General features: G+C 40.2%; 1 protein-coding gene across 2 annotated transcripts in view; it reads right to left on the reverse strand.

Moving 5' to 3' along the window:
* Nucleotides 1-23,021, reverse strand: part of CDKL5 (cyclin dependent kinase like 5) — a 257,239-nt gene that overhangs the window by 233,646 nt on the left and 572 nt on the right. The window lies entirely within an intron of this gene.

Raw genomic sequence — 23,021 nt, forward strand, 5'->3', positions numbered from 1 at the left:
AGCAATATTCGAGTCTTACAACCTGGCGGTTTAACAAGACAAGATAACAAGATAACCTTGACTTCAGCGATAGAGATTTAAAGAAAAAGCTAAATATATCATTAAAGGAAATTCTGAAAAAAAATAAATGTACTGTGTTTGGTTAGCCAAAATAAATTGAACGGATACTACAGCAATGCTGCAAATTAAGAAGGTGTTCACACATCGAAGTGTTAATAGATTATGTTTAACAATATTAAGTGAATGAACAAAACAAAAATCAAAATCATACTTGGCGTGACCGTCGTTTGGAGGAGGAGTCCTGGAAGTGATGATATGGGCCCCACAGAACCCTGACCTCAGCATCATGTAGTCTATCTGGGATCACGTGAAGACTCAGAAGGATTTGAGCAAGTCTATATCCACAGAAGGTCTGTGCTTAGTTCTCCAAGATACTTGGAACAACCTTCCTGTCGAGTTCTTTCAAAAACTTTGTGCAAGTGTACCAAGAAGAATTGGTGCTATTTTTAACACAAAGTTTGGTCACGCCAAATATGTGTGATTTAGATTTCTCTATTGTTTATTCACTTCATTTTGTTAATTGACAAACGTATCCTACTAAAACTTCTATTAAAATGCAATTTTTTTCTGAGTACCACATCGGAATAGCCTTAAGAAAGGCTATTCTTCTCCTACCTTTAGAGGTCTTCTCCGGGCCGCCTTTCAGTATAAATCCCAGTTTGTCGGTATGCAAATGAGTTCTCTTGGAGCACTGGGGACGGGCCCCAGTGCTCAAACAGCACGGGGGGCGTGCTCAATGCTGCGAGAGAACTCTCCAGCACCACCTCCATCTTCTTCAGGAACGTCCTCTTCACGCGTCTTCTTCGGGCACAGGCATCAAAATTCTAGGCCTTACTGTGTAAGCGGCCATTTTCTTGTGGCCAGCGGGCATACACAGTCGGCTTTGCCCTAGGCCTAGAAGTTTGAAGCCAGCACCGGAAGAAGACACAAAGAGAGGCCATTCCAGAAGAAGATGGAAAGTTCTCTCGCAGTACTGGGGACGCCCCCAGTGCTGTTTGAGCACTGGGGGCCGCCCCCAGTGCTGCGAGAGAACTCATTTGCATACCAACGAAAACCGGGATTTATACTGAACAGCGGCCCAGAGAAGACATCTAAAGGTAGGAGAAGAATAGCCTTTCTTAAGGCTGTTCCGACGTGGTAGCCAGAAAAAATTGCATTTTAATGATAGAATCCCTTTAAGTGTTATTTGTACCATTTACTCCACACCTGCCTAATTTATTTTTTACAGTAGTCTATATAGTATAAATTTACCTAGAAATTAATGGAGCTATGAAAGTATATAAGGAATTCAATCACTGCAGAATGTTGGGCTTGATGATAATAAAGTGTTAAAGGAGATTTCCCATGAACATAAACTTATGTAAAAGTTAAACCTTTTTTGTCTTTGGAGAATGGGAGGAAATCCACGCAAACACAGGAAGAAAATACAAACTCCTTGCAGATGTTGCACTTGGCAGGATTTGAACCCAGGACTCCAGCACAGTGCTAACCACTGAACCATCGTGTTGCCCCGAAAGTAAATATTTTTGTAAATATATACAAACATTTTGCAGACTTTTAGAGATCTTCTCTATCCATCTTAGTAGTCACAGTCTTTTGTCTTGATCAGTGGCCAATGGATACAACCATGACTGCAGGAACCTCCTATGGTCTGGGACTATGGCCGACCAGACGGAGCAGGTAAAACGGATGGGGCCCAATAAGTAAGGACAAGTGACACTTTTATTAAAGATAAATGTATATGAATACGTTATATTATAAAAACTATTTGAACCTTGTCATCCGACTTGTAATATTTCCATAGCTGACAGGCATGTGCCTTGTGTAATCTAAGCTTTATGAAGAAATTAATATTTCATTCTGTCATTTAAAATATGCAGACAGGAAATGTGGAAACGTCTATTAGATTGTGCTAATGTTCTGATAAAAGTGTTATCCAACTTTGCCACGGAGTATTATTTAATTGGTTTCCACAAATCTATCATTGAGGAGGGCCTGACATGTTCATATGTTCAGCTATTACCTTATGAGTGCAGATATGACTATAAGGGCATGTTCACACACCACAGACTTGTTGCAGAAACATCTACAAGTGTCCTACTCAGCTTATGAGGGGTTGTAGAAATCCAAGGGCCTTAATTTAGAAATAAGATAAGATAAGATAATCCTTTAATAGTCCCGCAATAGGGAAATTTCAGTGATACAGTCGTGGATGGGATTTTGAGTAACTCCGTTCACACACAGCAGAAAAAAATCTGCAGCAGAAAAGTGGTGTTAAAACAAATGTGTTTTTGAAAATCGCAGCATGTCAATTACATAAAAGCTAGCATTGTCTGTAGGTATAATAAGAGCAGAAAGCCAGCAGCGCAAAACACAATGAAAAACGTTGCGTACAAAACCGCAATACGTTTCAGCTGTGTTTTTTCCAATGCATTTTTTTGCCATATTACTACATGAGGCTTAGGGATAGTTCACACGGAATTCCCCGTGTACACATTCCGTCGCAGAATTCCGCTCTGGATTAGGCCCAAATGAATGGGTCGGAGCCTCGAACCACGCTTGCCGTGGCTGATTCAGACGCGGAATCCCAGAATCCACAGCAAGATAGGGCAGTTTGCTTCTTTTATCCGCTACTAGCTAGCAGAAAAAAGAAGTGAGCGGCTCCCACTGAAGTCAATGGGAGCCATTTTTAGCAGCGGATTTTAAGGCGGATTCCTTCAAAATCCGCTGCCAAAAGACTCCATGTGAACTACCCCTTAGGGTGAGTTCACACAGAGTAAAGTGCTGCGTGATGTGGCACGTATACGCCGCGTGAGCTTTTGCGGGCCGTATACGCTCCCATTGATTTCAATGGGAGTCGGGATCATATACGCGGCGCTATTTTGTGGCCGTGATTTTGTGACATCACGTGGCACTTTCCTCCGTGTGAACTCACCCTTAGCCCTAAAGGAAGTCTCCAGAAAAAGCCAAGTATTCCTATGTGAACTGTTACATAAAAATGTCATGTCCAAAATTGCTTGTAATTCAGGCTTTAGTATAGAAAACCTAAAAGGGCACAAGCACATTTCTATTTATGAGCCTATATATTCATTTACCATATTCAGCAATGCTGTATATAGTCTATATCATTCCAAACGCAACCATGGATTTCTCCAGCACTGTACTATATACTATATACTAACCCACTGAAACAGGGAAAATTACTAATCGGTCAGGCTTGTGCCTACAGGTGAGGGTTACATTGCTCAATAATCTTAAACAAATAGCATTGCACCCACTTGTATGCTGCAGGATAAACTACATGTCCTTCCTGCATTCAATGTTACAGGCTGGTCAATGTGAACTATGCCAAATAAAGACACAGACTAACAAAGTCAAAGTCCATAATCCAGCTCACAAACAGTTAAAGCTTCTATAGCATAGTGCATAGTGGACTAAGGACAGAGGAGGATGAAACCTATAAGAACCGGCTCAATTGGTATAATGAATCAGATCTGCCATATCTGTATCATAAAAAAGGGGTCTTTATTGTCTTCTCTTTCCACCTAAAAATGAAATATAACTGGAATGTAAGGCTAGGATCACAAGGCAGAAATTTCATGGTGGAATCCGCTGCAAAAATTCTGCCTCCCATTAATCTCAATGGGAAGTAGTTCCATTAATGGAAGCTTCGGGCAGAAACGGTTACTGAAAGTCAGACAATAAATCGATTTGAACGTTCCATTGTCTAAAGGATACATCACTAACTATACGCTATCAAATCAGGATCATGGATGTGAAAACCAAAATTCAGTGACAAGGCATGACATATAAACAGGGGGCGTGGCATATAAAAAGGGGGTGGGGTTAAATTAATAGCTCATTAATTGTAGCTCGTTAATCCTCAATTAATTGTGATTTTGATCTAGGTCATAATGACCCAGCCTTACAGTATCCTAAGGCTCTATTCATACTACAGCTTGTATTTCTGTAGCTGATACATCAGTAGTTGCCGTCATTACATCAGGGTTTCCATGTTTAGTCTCATTTATATGATGGAAAGGAAGACATATGGAGGAATAAAACTTCGTTCACATGAGCACTGACATTTCAATTGTTCCGTTTCATTACCAGTGCAGAAAAACACAAATAACCAGGGCTGTGGAGTTGGTAGGCTCAATCACCAATTCTGACTCCTATTCCTAAGACAGGACAATGGGCGTTGTTTTGCTATCAGTCAAATATGATATAGTAATGCAAAGGTTACATTTTATTTTTACTATGCCATGTAGATCCTTGGTTAATATTACACACAATGCCACTACATATGTTGGCCATCTATTTCTGTTGTCTAGTGCGGTTCATAGTGAAATGTTAGTCATAGTGCTTTCGGTATACGTCAGGGATATTCTATAAGTAAGCACTATAATGTTAATATATGCATGCCTGATATAGTATCACAGTTCTGATTGGATATGATGTCACCTTACAGTATGGAATGTACAGTCGGATACTATAAATGAACGGATCACTATGGGAGTCATACATACCCAAAAAGGTATATAAGAACTGAAGGCTCGCAGACAATCAGTAGGAATTTCTACTTGGGATCATAATGAAATTCTACCATAACACAAATGACATTGGATTTTTACAAGCTAAGGCTGCCTTCACACGGATTAACGCCAGCTGCCATTCACAGCCGTACACGCGAGCGCTGCAGAAGGCTCCCAAACACTTCCCATTCATTTCAATGGGAGCGCTTGTAAAGCCGGTGTTACGAGCGCTCCCATTGAAGTGAATGGGAAGTGTTCGGGAGCCTTCCGCAGTGCTCGCGTGTACAGCTGTGAATGGCAGCCGGCGTTACTCCGTGTGAAGGCAGCCTAAGGGAGCAAAATACACGTGTAAAAATAAGACTCCCATTGACTTCAATGACATTTTACAGGCGTATTTTTACACTTGTATTTTGCAAAAATACACGCGTGTTTACTCCGTGTGAAGGCTCCCTAAGACGTAACGACAATATATTACAGAAAGTGGTCTTCTAGCCTGACTCTATTGCAACATGTGAGATGAGTCCGATGTACATGTCTGTTTAGATCAGTAAGAGACAAATAAAAATATTTCACTAGCGGAAAAACCTTGTTAGAAAGATCAGCGCAGTTTTTCACATGAGAATTTGTCGTCTACTTGTTTTAACATGTTACAATTGAAATGATTAAGGGAAGTGACTAAAAAAAAAAAATTCTAAAACCTTGGGAATGATGTCAATTGTTTGGACAACACATAATCTCCTGCTTATTGTTAAATGTATTATTATTATTACTTAGGTTTACAATACCATTGAGTCCATGAAGCTTTACAGTTGAAGCGAGTTTACCTTCAAAACCCAAAATACACAAATACTAAAGCAAGAAGAATGAACTAGTGACCAACTAGTACGGTCATATGGAGTTCCTGCCCACAAGGGCTTTAATGTTAAATTGTGTTTATTTTAGCACAGAAAATGTCTGAAACTTTACAACATACAGTCCATTTCCATCTCCTGATGGGGAACACGACCTATTGTATTCCCATCCTTTGAAATCCCAACCAACCCACATGGGGACCAATGAAAAGTCAACATGTTTTGCTGTTGTATTGCATTTAATTCTCCATTTGTTGTCCTCTGTATTTAAAAAAAAAACAAAAAAAAAACAAAATCTAGCAATTACCTAATAATAGACTGTCTATTACCAATTCTGTGGGGGTATTCATTGCACCAGTCAGCTCATTTCAGACTAGGACTGGCCAATTTTGAGCAGATGAATTCCCCAATGCAACCCTAGCCCCATAATCCCTTCTAGAGTGGTGCATGCCAGAGTACATAGTACATACAGATAGGCACAGCCTATATGCCCATATAATACACTGGGTAAAATATTTAACATATGATTATGACATATATATGGATGATTGGTATGTAGATGCATACAGAGGCTGAGATGACATCTAGGTCTAGAGGCCAGCCGACCACTATACCCCCTCCTGGGCTTTGTCTCCTTACTATCACTTTTGTAGTCCCCATCACCAACTATTTTCCTCAAAGCGACAAGGGGGCCTTAGTCTAAGGCAGGTGTAGGTAGCGGACTAATATAAATTCAGATGGTGAGCCCTTTGCAGACCAGTCTGACACTGGCTTATGTACATCACATAGTTAGACAGTTAGGATGGTTGAAAAAAAACATCTCTACCATGGTGAACCAATACAATAGAAGTTAAAAACTCTATAAATAAAACCCATAGGGACCTGTTATTGCATCCACTACTGAATAGATGATGTTACATCTTATTTATTCCCCCTCTCTGCAGAGAGCCTGTCTGGAAGACATTACCATAGACCTCAATCAGTCAGCTCCAGATTACTGCTCCCTATGGCGAAGACTATGCTGTGAAGCATATTCCTAAATGTTGTAAACAGAGCAGAAGAGAAGCTCAGGCAAGATGGTAGCCCCCTAATCATGTATAAAAAATAGAACTAAAAAATCTACAACAGAATATGAAAACAGATTAGAAAAATATAGTTTACTACCTGGTATTAATAAAACAAAAACAAAAGTTGGTGATACATTCCCTTTAAATCTATTTCAATTTGTTAATCCATTTACAATAATGTGAAATCTATTCCCAATTTTGCAGTATAATGTACCACCTGGATGATCTTTAAGGTCTGCCAGGAGCTGAACAATAGTAATACCGTATTCAGCGGCTCTGGCTGCTACTGCTGGGATGACCAACAGGTGGTAACAGAAATTCTCTTCTCCATGCCTGGAGTCATAAAGAAAAGTTATGTGATTGCTTAAACAGGCATGCTATTAGACTCCTGAAGCAAAGGCCTTTTTTTAGAACGTCAAAAGTTATGTATCGCTGAAATATTCTCATAAATTTTGCAAAGGTAACAAAACCTAACCATTTTAGAATGAGACAATGAATATAGTTAGCAATATCATTAGATGCCTGCATACTAGAAGTATATAATCTGTCCCGCAATATGCTCTATGTCATACCTATCCAAACTGAGAATTGTTGGCACAGAAAATGAAGTCTGCAGTAAAAAGGGATATTAAAGCTAAATAATGGATGACAAGAGCGCTGAAATCTTTGTGACCTAGCCAGGCCACTGAGGAAGCCCATTTAAGACAAAACAGCTATGGAAACCAATGCAAAGTTCACTTGTTGTAAAAACCCTTTTCCATGTGTAATAGCCCCCTATCATAGATTTAGAGCATCTTTGCCTTTTTGGCGGTTTACGTAGATTTTTGCCATTTAATCTACTACCCAAGCAGCCTTATCGCTATAATAAGCTGCTCTTAGATATCGTCTGACTTGTTTGATCATTTAGTCTTTTTGAGCAATTCTGGATGTCTTTAGGTCATTCTTTTTCTCAGTAATGTCCCCTATAAGAGTTATTATAGTCTGTAAGACTTGTGAGCATGAAATACCACTATTCTAAAAGCATGGACACAAATCTGTGACTTAGAGTATGAGCGCACAATCATACATCACTACCACTGTGACAGCAATAAATCTGATGGCAAGTGAACTGGGACAATATTACAGTTTGGAGCACTGCCCAGCCACACGCCAATGAACACACAAATAAAACAAGGCTAGTCACCCGGACACTTGGCTATCATTAATCAACATAATAGGAAAGCTACATTCCAACTTAGTATAGTATGGACTGTACATGTTATGGCTGAGCCAAGTGTGCAGGTATATGGGGAAGGAATAGTAGCCAGAAACACAGCTGGTTTAAAATTCATTTTAAAGATAAGAATCTCATTTTTAAAATGATACCAAGGTCTTCATGATATAGTTTTGGAGAGATTCACTGTTGAAACGCTGTTGGGAATTGAGATCTGCAGTTGGATCTCAATGCCAAATTTCTGCAGCGCTTTCAACAGAAAGTTCGCTGAGTTTTCCTCTGCAGACTTTCTATTACAATTATATCTATGGGAAAGCCGCCGGCATTTCCGTAGATATAATTGACATGCTGCGATTTGCAAAACCGCAACGGCTTTGCAAATCACAGCAAGTCCGCGCTGCGATTTCTTCTGCAAAGTGGGCATAGGATTCGCATGAATCCCATCCCCTTTGCTTGCACTGTACAATGCTGCGATTTTCCCCGTAGCATCTCCGCTGCGGGCAAATTGCGACGTTTACGTCCCGTGGGGCCCCGGCCTTAAAATGAATCTGAAACCTTGAAGATATCTGCATGCAGTCCTGAGATATCGGCATTAGCAGGGAGGGCGTATTACCTACGTCCCCCACTACAGAAGTGCCACCCTGGGAGGACGTAGAGCTGATGTCCTCAGCAAGAAAAAAGGTTAATCACACAGCTAAAACTTGGCTCAGTCATGTGAATAGGGTGTAAGTGTGAACATGATGGACATATGTGTACCTGTATACCAAAGGTAAAGGCCGTTGTGAGAATAATGCAAATCATTAACAGGTAGGTGTGCAAACACTGACAAAAACCATCACAGATGGCCCACAGACGGACCATTTTAGGATTACAGTAAGAATTTTGCCAACTTAAATTTTTTAGTGGCCTTTTATACGTATTAATAGGCTACGCTCCAGTAACACATTTTAAGTAGATCGACTACTTGGATCCTCAATAATAGATGGTATATAGTCTTGTGTATTAGATGCCAACAATGAAATAAGATATAAAATGGATGATAAAAATGGACAATAATATCTTACTTATTTTTACGATGGAAAAATTGGCCCAATCTTCACTGTAGATAAACAGAAATATCTCTGCAGAGGTCAATAAATGTGGGAGGCCTGTCACCACGAAATCAATGAGACCTCAGAACACTTTCTGCTGGATACCATTAGACATATACAGTAATCTCTAGAGCCATTAAGAGTTATACATTACTTCAATTCTATTTGACACAAGTCACACCATTGCCAGCACATTTTCACATATTCAGCGCTCAGTTATCTTAGAAGCAACCAATTTTCTCCTTAAATTCTATCTGAAAGCTTCCAAAAGTATCCTTTGAGTAATTTTTTTCTACATTCAGTCTTGCAGTTGAATTCAGTGCTTATGTTAAAAAGAAAAATGGAAGGAAATGGCATAAATAAATACTAACAAACTGTAATATATAACAGCCCATCCCGAAAGTCTTATAGATGTATGTACGTAAAAAGATAAGAGGTAGGTGGAGAGTTACTTAAAAGGATTTCCCAGGATTAGAAAATATGGCTGCTTTCTTCCAGGGAGAATGTCTCACCCGTGCATATGTGTTGTGTGATATTTCAGATCAACTCCATTGACTTCTATGGACCAGAGCTGTAATAGCAGACAAAACCCATGCGCAGGTGTTTTGTTATTTTCGAAGCACCGTTTTTTGGGGTTTTATTACAACCTTGGAAGGCCATTAGGCTCTTTAATGGGAGGTTAAGAGACACAATGGATCTTTGCCTATGGTGAAGAAAATCCTGTCTAACACTCAATTGTAGATCAATGTTTTAAACACATATGGAATGTAAGAATCAGATTATCTGCTTTATTGTAACATTGTATATGCAAGATTCTGTAATCTCACAGGGTCTGATCAGTGATAAATTTCCTATAAGAAATTCCTCCATTTTCAGATCTGCTCACATTGAGGCTACTATACATGTACATGAGACATAACATTATATCTGACCTTCAAAGGACTTGTGTCCTGGATTGTTTTACAGTTTTCCCCTCTTCAAGCTCCACCTTTAGTTTGGGCTATCACAGAAACTTCCTATTTACTTCCTGCATCAGCCTATGCCTACCATATATACTCGAGTATAAGCCGACCCGAATATAAGCCGAGGCCCCTAATTTTACGACAAAAAAATTGAGAAAACTTATTGACTCGAGTATAAGCCTAGGGGGGAAATGCAGCAGCTACTGGAAAATTTCAAAAATTAAAATGGTCGGAGTTTTTGGGTGCAGTAGTTGCTGGGGAAGGGGAGGGGGTGTTTTAGTTGTCTGTCTGCCTCTTCCTTGAGATTGAGGACTGGGTTTTTTTCCCCCCACTTGGAATTCAGTCTGGCTGAACATAGGGTATCTGCAGTGCTCCTATTAACCTCTTCTTGACGGAACAGGAGCACTGCAGATACCCTATATTCAGTAGACCGGGCACTGTCAGACACAGGGATACCTAATGTGTTTGTGTTTCACAGACATTTTCAGCTTTTATATGTATTCTAGGGAAAGGAGTGATTTAGAACTTTTATTTATTTTATTGTTTTATTATTTTTTTTAAAGCTTCTTTTTTTTTTTTACTATTTTATGGGAGATTCTATACATTACTATTGCGGCTGATCATAGATCCCCCTCCCCCCATAATTTTTTTTTTTTTTTTGCTTGACTCGAGTATAAGCCGAGGGGGGCTTTTTCAGCACAAAAACTGTGCTGAAAAACAAAACTCGGCTTATACTCGAGTCTATACGGTATGTCTTTTATTCTGTCTCCCTCAGCTTGTATTTACACCTTCCCTCCTCTCCCCATAGACTTCTATAGCCATGTATGTAATTTGATACATGTGACCCACAGTCCATCTTGAGACATAACAGCAGAGATTTCAGAGTAAAAATCAGTTTATCCAGGGGGCAAGCAAGAAAATAACCAGATAACAGGAAAAAGGTTGTTTTTCTCTGATAAAATATATATACAAAGTTTCTGATATTTTCTTGTATTACTGATTTATTCAAACTTTGCTGGAACGGCAGAGACTATTTAAGCATAAAACAAATTAAAGATTATCGAAGCTGAATGTAAAATAAAATGATGTGCTTAGTTTCTTTCCCAGATATATCCAATTCCTTCTAAACCACTTTAAACAAGAAGCAAACCTTTTTTTATTAGCAAAGACAGACATAGCAAGGATGTATCCTCCTAGTTTTAATACATGTGACTGGTCACAGGAAATCCTCCAATTTATAAACTACATTGTAAGAGCAGGAAATGACAAACAGCACGTGAACTATTACAAATGACACACAAGTTTATTACAATGGCAGTATGTATGTCCTCTGAGTGTGTATCAATGTATACCTACAGAAAACTACTCAACTGTTACTTTGCGTAAGGAATACCAGAACAATGTCACTAAAAGTTATTAGTTACTTAATGTCGCATTTCTAAATTTTTGTGTTGTAATTTTTCAAAAGTACAACATTTTTATAACTGTTTTGTGCATAAAAGGTGGATGGACAGCAAAACATGACATCAACGATGTTAGGACGGGCCAGGGCCTCCGCTGTGCTACGTGGAGGTGTCCGACCCGATCCCTGCCCAGCAACAGAGTCACTGCGGGTTCCAGCACTGGGGTAGGCTGGTGGCCTCTGCTTGAGGGTGTGGAGGTTACGGTTTCTCCCTAGCGCCGGGACCAGCCCTTCCGGGGTCAGGGGGGGGGGGGGGGTCAATGGAGGGCCTGAGGCTATTTAGGCCTCATTCTGGTTTCAGCCCGCCACTGGTTATTCATTTACCAACGGTATCAGCTCCCCTAGTGACAAGCCCTCCTGCTTTCCTTCCTTGCTCCCTGTCTCCTGTCCCTGAAACTTGGATTCCCTGGATGTATTAACCTTTCTTGCTTTTTAGACCTCTCCTCCGTGATCCTGATTTGGTATCTTCTTGACCTCCTGTGTATGACCATTGGCTTCCACCTGACCTCCCTTTTGGATCCTGTTTTTGGCTACTCCATTTACCTCCAGTGTATGACCCGGCTTCCCTGACCACACTCCTGCCTCTGCCTTCTGCTACCACGTGACCTCCAGTTATCGGCTGACCACGTTGTTTGACCACGTATCTGCTTCTTGGGTATCTGTGTGACTCCCCTGGATTACCCTCCTGCTCATCTGCACTCCAGCCCATCCTGCTCTCTTGGACTTCACGCTCAGGTTAGTGTCTGGGTTCCTCTGGGTCCTCTTACTTGGTGTTCGCTGGGTGTGCATCACTCTCTAGGCAGTTACGGATCTGGGCTTCGGACTTTTACCAAGTCCAGCTCTACCATAAGGAGCTCTAGTGAAGAAGTCTGGGGCCTGGTTCCACTCCGGTTAGGAGAGCGTAGCACACCCAGGACTGTTTTTGCCTCAGAACCTGGGGGTCCTGGTTGCCCGGGACTTACAGAGTTATTTTGTGCATCAGGTTCCTAACAAACTCTTAATGAGGTTACAAGTAGAGAAGGAGATTGAGAACCCTGCATCAAACCTATTTTTTTCTTAAAGGGGTATGCCATGAACATAAGCAAATTAAAATTTGTAGACAATTAAAAGTTAAACATTTTGGCAAAAATAAGTAAAAATTTTACAGGGCTTTAGAAATTTTCTCTAAACATCTTAGTGGTGACAGTCATTGTCTTCATCAGTTACCAATAGATACAGTACAACTAGGAATGTAGGAACTTTCTATCATCTGGAACACAACAGAAATTCAACCATTATTCCCATATTATGAACAGGTTATCAGGCAGAAACTCTACATGCATGAGAAGATAACCCGGCCACCATAAGAAAATCATGTTTGATTTTCTGGACATAGAAAGTTCCTGCATTCATGGTTGTATCCATTGGCAACAGATTAAGACAACAGACTATCACCACTGAGATGGTTAGAGAAAGTCTTTAAAACTTTATATTTGCACAAAAGTTTGACTTTTCCTTGTCTACAAATTTAAATATGACTCTGGTCATGGGAAGAACCCCTTTATCCGGTATGCAGAGTGATCAGACCAGGATATTTCATCAATCTGATAGTTCCAAAGAACTCCATTAGGCTGACGCCCTACATTACGGAAAAGCGCTTATTTGTTGCAGATTTTGCTGAGCCAAAACCAAGAATGGCTACAAAAGGAACAATAAAAACATAGAAAATTGTTATACTTCTACCTTCTGCCTAATCCATTACTGTATTAGTCTCAAAAAATGCAGCAAAATCTGCAACAAAAAAAAGCTGTTTTTCCACTATGTGGGGCTTTAGCCTTAAAGGGGTTGTCTCATCACAAGGATCCTATCTATACTGCTTGTTAATGTGGATGTAAGACTTTTCCTAAATACACTGCTTCAGCAAAACTGCTTTGTTTGTCCATTATCTTACTTTATTCAATTCATTGTTGACACAGCCCTTGACTTATCTGCTCATGAGTCAAGTGATGTATCTGCTGCTCTCAGGGGGGGAGGGAGGAGGGACTAAGTGCAGGGAGCGAGCCTGTGTATCTAGCTATTCCTGTGTCTGCACCACATGACCTAGCTCCCTGCACTCAGATAGAGGAGAGGAGCTGCTTTCATTTCTTCTGTTCTCCCAGTTATCAGGCTAATTCAATTGTGTTCATTATGGCAGAGACAGGCAGTCTCTGTATGTAACACAGAATGGAGTTGCTGCTGCATGTACTTCATAGTCCAATATGGATGGGCGGAGCTACATGCTAATTTGGGGGCGGAGCTAAACGGCAGGTTGCATGTGAAACCCCGCCCACCAAATGATGCAAGAAACCAGGAAGAAATAAGATTTTACAGCAGTGAAGACTGGTGAGTATGCGATGTGGGAATACCCCTTTAAAGAAATTTTCTAAGTTTGAGCGCAAGTACAAGAAGTGGTCACATTTGCTATCACAAAGTATTTTTAGGGCGCTTTTTAGAAGTGAATAACAATAAGAAGTATAAGTTCTACCTTTATATGTCTTATTCCTTTTGATTTTACTTCTTGCCTTAGTGCAATTAAACTACAGCAAAACTGTGCGTGACAACAGTCGAAACATGATAAACCAATACTCACCCCCCTTTTTGGCCAACTTTATCAGCAAAACTTACATTCCCAGGCCAACACGTTCAGTGCTGGCCCTTAGTCCGCAGTGCCTGGATCTGCTTATATAGCTGCAGCGGAGAGGTGTCCATATACACAGATCACCGCTGCAGCCAATCGCTAGTCTGTGCACGTACATGCTGCAGCCATGTAAACAGCTCCTTGCACTGAGGACTGGAGGTCATTGATGGAAGCGTCGGCTAAAAGGAGGCTCTAACATTTATATAACTTGGAAAACCCATTTAACTATTTACCATCATGACAAAAATGACAAAAGTGTAAATAAAATGTATAATTTTTGACTTTACCACGAAAAAATATACTTCAGTGCAAGTTCTGTTTCCCATTTACACAAAACAGACATCTATTCATTTCACAGAACTACCATCGGGTAAAACCATCCATGTAATGTTTACATAAGTAGACTCTTCACTTTCCTGTACATGCACCTATGTCAAAAATCTTTCCATATAGAGAAAAAGTAAAGAAAGAGCACAGTGTTAAACACACATCCGTATGGTACTACAGTACACACTACAAGTCCCTGAGTGTACAGCCTGTACCGTACACTTATAATTAGCTTTCCTAATCCGTCATCCCACTGAGCAGAAGACATTGGAGGGCCATAATGTGGACACATGCTTCAATGACGGCTTCTCGAGATCCATTCATTACTGAATAACATTTTAAGATACTGTCGACAGATTTTGAGAGTAGAGCCAGAAAGCCATAAACCAAATGACTCATGGCAAATACAGACGTAATCTATAGCATTTCTGCCAAAACATATGTACACCAAATGAATGTCTTCGTGAAGGCAGAATATATCGGCCAGATAAAGAAAGTAGATGGAATAGCTCTCAGTGATGTATCTTTTCTTAGAATACAGAGACATTAACTAGAACAACAGACTGTATGTTTGTATATACCGCATACAGGAAGACGTGTCTTTCACCACTTATTGTTTACCAACTGTTAGAAAGCCTTAGATCATTTTTCATGGGAATGTGACAATTGGTGGAGCCTATTCATTTCAATCAAAGCTTATCTCCTATGCTACACAGCATCTCTCCAAAACCTCCTACTCAATATATAGCACACATTTTTAAACTGTCACGTTTTACCCTGCACGTTTTCCATGATAAAGCTATACCATTTCTTGGGCAGTCTTTTCCTACAATAAGTCCTGTTGTCAGAATAGGTAGGACTTTATCAAGTCTGTGCAGTACAGAAAGGCAATGCATTGTATGGCAGATAGAACTGCAACTATATGTATGTAGCTGCATGTGCAGACAGCAAGTCAGGTGGTCACTGGGACATAAACCGTTCATACTGCTCGTACAAATTCAGGTGGTCACTGAGACATAAACCGTTCATACTGCTCGTACTTCATAGTCCAATATTGTGCATATAGTGTTGTTTGAGGACCTTTGATGACATCACAGGCCCTTCAGCCGCCCCATAGGATCATGCTATGTGGTGGGCTGAGCTACATGCTAATTTGGGGTGGAGCTAAACGACAGGTTGCATATGAAACCCCGCCCACCAAATGACGAAAGAAACCAGGAAGAAAGAAGATTTTACAGCAGTGAAGACTGGTGAGTATGCGACGTGGGAATACCCCTTTAACAGGTGTCTGTTATCCCTCCCAGCATCCCCTTCACCATCACACATACTCGGTCAGTTTCTAGGCATCTATTAAACTGCAAAGGTGTCTATGTGCTTTATGCCCAGTCATGTAACAAGATCTCATGTTGTGATACCTACTTGTATAGTCATGAGTACTAACCATTTTAGGTACCTTTTTTAGGATAACCTGTCACGTAGGTACATAAGGTGTAACACTATTTCTGGCTAATACATTACTTAGATTTTACATTATTTAGCAGTTTACCCCCATATCTGTATTTTGCAGTTCTCCCTGAGCTTGTAGTGAATACTAGCTGCCATACACGTCTCATAGTAAGTAGAGGAGAATCTTTTGTCACTTAAAAACAGCCCCAGGACCATGCAGGGCATAGATAATAAAGTACTGATGGTTACAGACATGAATAAAGTACTATGGTTGTGATATAAAGCGTCTATTTAGCCCAAGCATTATCTAACCCTCCATTACTATTTCTCTCTTGCTCTGGTCACTCTTTTCCCTATAAAAATCGGAATCATTCACTCTATAGTTCATCTGAAGATTGGTATAGCAGAATTTTTCAGAGTGAAAATCAGTTTAACAGCATGTGGGCAGGGAAACAGCCTGATAAGAGCAGAAGGAAGCAGGTTTCTCTCATAAGATATATTAGTTTCCTATAATCGCCTGTCTGTGCTATTGATTTTTGCCAAGTTCATTAACATGACAGCGCCTTATTAAAGAAACAGTATATAGCCAATTTCTAAGGCTGCTTTCACACTACATTTTTGCTTCAATGGAATGCATCAGAATATACACAGAAACATTAAAGAAAACCGATACATTTATCTGACACAGGCTTCTATATAAAAAAAAAATGGATGGCAAAAGCGCACGTTTTTCTTGTACTTTGTGATCCTGTCTGTTTTTTTTTTTTAATTGCATGGATATCTAAGTGATGCGATCAGAAAATAAAAGACACGCATTTGCCTCCGATTTACAAAAATGTGGTGTGAAAGACGCCAAGACAAGCTGCTCTCTACTATGAGAATAGAATCAGCGCAGGGTAGGACACTTTTGTAAAACCATAGAGGAATTTCATGGAATAAGCAGCGTTCCTTTAATCACATGATCAACCATGCACAATGCAATAATGTTTGCTTCAATGACGAGATAAAAGCATGGAAGGAGCAAGAACATATGGGCTAGAAAAATACTAATTTTACCAACAGTTTCTATTGATAAAACCAAAAAAGAAATTGGTACTAGACAACTCAGGAGGAAGGCGGAAAATCACCTTGAGACTGTCACGTGCAAGAACAATGAAGACGTTAAACTGGCATCTTGAGTGGCATAATATCATATGTGCACATATATATACTGTGTATATATATATAAATATATATATATATATATATATATACACTGTATATATATATATACACTGTATATATATATACACTGTATATATATATACACTGTATATATATATATATATATATATATATATATATATATATATATATATATATCTCAGGCGAAAGGGAAGGGAAGTCAAAATATTATCTTTTCTATTCACTCAATGCAACGGTTCCAAAAGCAAAATGTAAGCAGCAAGGAATTAAACTAACATGTCATATTAGCCTGTTTACTTGTAAACTATAGTAGGACTAAAGGTCTCTTGCTGTCATATGAAGTAGCATTGAGATGCTGTAACAAGATCTGACTGTAACCTAGAGCAACAGGTAATGAGTGTCATCGGCGACAACAACATCTCAGTAGCTGAATGTATTTTACTAGCACATGGAAAAAACTATAATATTGAACACAATTATGGATTTATTTTAGCTGCATTTTTGGTCCTTTATTATCGTGGTTTTTCCTATAAGTCATATGTATTGAAATAATAATGCAGGCAAAAATAAAATGTATCATACTAGCCACAAATCACATCTAGCAGCTAAGGAGGACATGAGTGAATTCATATTACTTAAGGCTAAGGCCCCGCATTGTCGAAACGCAGATTTTTGAGCCAAAACCAAGAATGGCTACAAAAGGAATGGGAAATATATAGGTAGTTCTTGGAATATATAGGAACTTCTCTGATTAACAGGAGTACTGAGAGACGGAGAATTATCCAACAGATTTGGTATGGACAGGTTATCCTAGGGATAAGAAACCAATATTGTAATCCCAGACAAAGCCCTGTAAAAGCTGTCATAGAGGAGTCGATAAACTTGTCAATCTGGCCATTGTCTTTTCTCTATTAACAAATACAATGAATCTGATACAATGAAGAAATCAGTGTTCAATTAGAAAACTTGTAAGGGGACGTTCACACTACCTCCGCTATCCGCCCTGGTGTTTCTGTCCTAAACCCTGGTGAAGCTGGACAGGGGACGGCTTGCCGGTGGTCAGCTTTAAAACCCATTCATTTGAATGGGTTTTTAAAGGTGGCCGCCGGTGTCTGTATGCGGTCTCTCTGCCTGGAAACCATTTTTTTTTGCTTGGACATTGAGGACTTTGTGTCCATGCAAAAAAAAAACAAAAAAAAAAAAACTGTTTCCATGCAGAGAGGCCGCATACAGACACCGGTGGTTACCTTTAAAACCCATTCAAGTGAATGGGTTTTAAAGCTGACCACCAGCAAACCGTCCCCTGTCCAGTTTTCCAGGGGTTTAGGACGGAAACCCCAGGGCGGACAGCGGTGGCAGCGTGACCCCTTGAGGGTGCGTTCACACAATGTAAAATTTAGCGTGATCTGGCACGTATACAGCGTGTCAGAGTTTGAACGGTCAAAAAGATCCCATTGATTTCAATGGGAGTTACGAGCGTATACGCCGCGTTATTTTGCGCCCGTAATTTTACGGCCACAAAATTACGGGCACAAAATAACGCGGCGTATACGCTCGTAACTCCCATTGAAATCAATGTGATCTTTTTGAGCGCTCAAACTCTGACACGCCATATACGTGCCAGATCACGCTCAATTTTACATCATGTGAACGCACCTCAGACTACACTCTTTTGTTGTAAGGGTATATTCACATATTGTAGTTATACTATGGTTTACTGTACTTTTAGAAATACTGAGATGAACACCGGTCTTAGCTAACCTACAAAAAAATATATCTGTACACCAGTCTTAGTTTATTCTCCCAATGACGCAAGTTGTGCCTGAATTATTGCAAAGCTACGACCTCTATAGAATTTTGGCGCATCTTTCAAAGCCATATGTGCCAAAAATGAAATGTATTTTAGGTATAAATCATGCTAGTTTTCTGGCATAAGTTATAGTAATTTTTTTGGACCATGGCATCCTTGATCTCCACCCTGCGAACTTTTCTAGAAAGTGACTAGCAGGTCAGAAAATAGAGAAAGTGGCACATATTTGGTGGAAACAGCTGTGCACCAAAATTGCGCCATAAAATTGGCATGTTTATTTTTAGTATATTTTAGTATATTTTAAGTATATTCCCTCTAAAATGTTAATAAACCCAAGACAATTTTCACAGAGATATCAGAACATTGAGTGATTTTCATTATATTTTTATAATACGTGATGAAGCAAGAAAGTAGCTGCTTTGTCTCATAATTGTTAAGTATTAAAAAAGGTTAGAATGGTTTTGAAGAAATGTTAGAAAGTTGAGCCCTGAAGGTGCTAAGTAACTACTACCCTTGTTATGCCCTGACAGTGCCCGGCTATCCAGACATGCTGGGAGTTGTACTGCAGATTCAGGATGAAAATCACTGCTATGAATATAATGACTATAGAGGAAGCCGACCTTACCTGGTAACCTCCACAGTCACAGTGCGGTTACCAAAGTCTAGGGGGAATTTCTCATCTTACCACTGACAAGGATAGCAATTTGGCAGTTGAGAGTAATTGCTGCTTCTGAGCGACTGAGATTTCCCTTTCACATTCCATTGCCGTTACCTGCAGCCTGCGCTCCCCCCTCCCTTTCCTGCCACCGGCACAGAACTGACAGCTTGGACTATGCAACACAACATCTACACAAGATACATAATACTGGACTTTGTATACAGTCCTAATGCCTAGTTCACATCTGCGTTCCGGCCTTTCCGTTCACCTCTCTGCATGAAAAATATGGAGAGAAAAGCTCTGCAAGCAGCACTTTTCCGTCTGCATTTTTCGTGCAGAAACCAAACGGAAACCACATGGACCCATCACAGCCCATGGGGTTCACTAGTTTCCTAAGGTAACCACTTTTTAATGCAGATTAGGGTTCCGTTCAAAGGAGCCCCAAGCGGACTCCACGAACGGAAACCCATGTGCAGATGTGAACTGGGTCTGTTGACAATAGTAATGCACAACAATAAGCCAAATCTGCAAAGGGACATGCCAGTAACAACAAGTTATCCTTAATATAGAGTCCGATCACTGTAACCTCCAATAATCAGAAGGCTTGCATGGAGCTTTGGTTGAATGTGCACGTTACAGCTCCATTTATCATCTATGAGATGGAACAAGGTAGTGGAATAGAGAAGTAAACGGGGATCTTACGCACCTTTTTCCTGATCATGAAAGTCTTAGGGCTAGTTCACATGTGCGCCCGGTCTCCGTTCTGCAGGTTTCAGTTTCCTGCACAAAACAGAGCAGGAGACGGAAACCTGCAGGACTCTTTTATACCCATTCATTTGAATGAAAGCTCAGAACGGAGTCCGGGCGCTAGTGTGAACCCAGCGTCAGCAGGCAAACTGCCACCGACTCAGCAGTTACCACCTATCCAGTAGACAGGGGGCAACTTTTTATTACCAGAAAAACCCTTTAATAAATCCATAACAGACAGACAGACAGACAGACAGACAGACAGACAGACAGACAGACAGACAGACAGACAGACAGATAGATAGATAGATAGATAGATAGATAGATAGATAGATACTTTGTAATGCAATGATACAGCTCACAGAATTGTGCATCAACCCCACTTTTTCACATTTTACTTTTGGAGGGCTGACTGATATATATGATATAAATATGACTTAATATATAGATATGACATAGATAGATAGATGTATAAAATAGACAGACAGAATGGTACCGTATGGAGTATATATAGTGCAGGAACATATAGGGAGATATACAGGTATGAAACTCTCAAAATAAAAATTGCCTTAGTTGCCAATAGCAACCAATAAGGGACAAATTCCATTGTGGATTCTGCTGTTCCAAAATGAAAGCTGCAATGTGATTGGTTGCTATTGGCACTAAGATGGCTTCCATAAATCTGCCCCTTAGAGTTCCAGTATGTGCTGTAACTGCCTTTATTGCCATTTCCGTGAGTGCTCAGAGTACTAGGTGATGACCCATTTGGGCAGCCATACTGAAGAAAAATGACTTTTTTTTTTTTATTCGCTGTAGAAAAGCTCATCTTTGGCAGAAATGACACTTTAAACCCCTATTAACACAAGTGACCTCATAGAGCAAAACTGCTTCAGAAAAAAAGAAGTCTTGTTGCCTGGCAACCAAACAGATCCATTTTTCATGTTTTAAGTCAACTTTAGAAAATGAAAGCTGAATTCTGACTGGTCATTTAGAGATGAGCGAGTACTGTGGGGATCAGCCGATCCGAACAGCACGCTCCATAGAAATGAATGGATGCACCTGGTACTACCGCTTTGACGGCGGCCGGCCGCTTAACCCCCCGCGTGCCGGCTACGTCCATTCATTTCTATGCGAGCGTGCTGTTCAGATCGGCTGAGCCGAACAGTACTCGCTCATCTCTAGTCATTACCTATACCAATGACTTATATATTCCTACATTGCAACATAACACGTGTCCTCATCTACAAGATAGGAGATAAGTGTCTGATCACTGGGGGCCTGACTGCGGGAACCCCAGCGATGATGAGAAAGGAGTCCTCACGTGCCCCATGTGAATGGAGGAGTGATGCATGTATGACCATTGCTCCATTTACTTTTATTGGACTGATAAAGATAGTTTAGTACATTGTTGTGTCATTTCCACAGAAGTGAATGTAGCGGTGGTCTTGCATGCCCAATAGAGGACTCTTGCACTTCTGATCACTGGGGCCACACAGGAAACATCCATGGAAAGCTGCTTTCTGGGAGGTTTCTGGGGTGCCCAGATTTGGCAATCATGTGAGTTTGGCTGATGCCCCCTTTTTCTGGAAGCCTCCTGGAAGTTCCGGAAGACTTATGAAGTTATGGCACATTTGCCTAGCAATGATCGGCATTCAGTTGTATAACAAGAACAGATTTTCTACTCAGGACTTCAGGAATGACGGGTTACAACTCCTTTATAAGGGACTCTATCAACAGATCCCAAAATGTCAACCCAGCCCCACAGATAGATGGGTTAGGCTCACCCTCACCCTTGTGAATCGGAGCCTCACTTTTTTTTAGCAACCTATAAACCAGCTATTTGGGGCAACAAGGGATGCCACTTACGTCTTAGAGCAATGACAATGACCTTGTTGCTCCATAAAGACAAAAAAAAGTGATATTTCTGCATGGGTTCTGTTGATAGACTCCCATTGAGGTTTTAAAGCTGAACATATGAGTTGTCCCCAAGATTTCCTAGGAGAAGGTTCTTGAAGGTTCTTCCAGACAATTTACAGTAAAAGCTCAAAATATTGGGAGCCTCCATTGGCTGAGCACACCTACTGGAAATAGTAGAGTGATGGTAATGAAGGTGGTGGCACCCCCCCTTGACTGTGCAAGGGTAATGCACCTTGAGCAGCCACACAAGGATCATACCCTAAAGCCTTTCCTGCCATCAGATCAGCCCAGAAATAGGTGCTTAGCTGCCATCTTTATAAAATTCTCTTCTATCCTATGCATAACTGAGCAGTAGCCATGCTTACACCAGGATGATATGTCATACCAACGTGAACATAACACAATATATCAATTATTAGGAACTCTGTAACCTTCCCATTCAACAAGTGGCATCCAAAAAGCTACTTTAGAGCAACAGCCAGGTAAGAATGACTATTATTGTAACTTATTTACTAACTTATTTACTATTTGTTGTTTTACCATAGTGCAGTGTATATCGGTTTCTCCACTGCAGAATGAAGAGTAGGTGGATGTGAAATGTATGGGGACCCCCAAAAAGTATAGGAGTAAGTGAGCAATATATACACATCTATCAAAGTTATAAAGAGAATAGAAACTTAAAATATGCTTGGTATGTGTGGTATAATACAGAGATAGATGGATGGATGGAGGGTTGGATCAGTATATTTGTCAAGGATAAAACCATAAAAAATTGTAAATTATTAATAAAAGTGAGAAGGACGGAACAGAAAATGCCATGGGATCTAGGAACTACATTCTCATACACACAGTCAATCTTATCAGGAGGAATAGAAGGATTCGGCAGACTGCAGAGGTTCAGCATGTTAAAAATAGTTTGAAGATGAGGATCCAGAGCTTCCCACCCAATATATGAATAACAATAGGTGCTACTGCAAAGATGCCATCCTAGCATTACTCACCACACAGGGAGAAACACATATCATGCTGCAAAA

The sequence above is a fragment of the Leptodactylus fuscus genome, chromosome 2 (genome assembly GCF_031893055.1).
Source record: "Leptodactylus fuscus isolate aLepFus1 chromosome 2, aLepFus1.hap2, whole genome shotgun sequence".
Classification (NCBI taxonomy): domain Eukaryota; kingdom Metazoa; phylum Chordata; class Amphibia; order Anura; family Leptodactylidae; genus Leptodactylus; species Leptodactylus fuscus.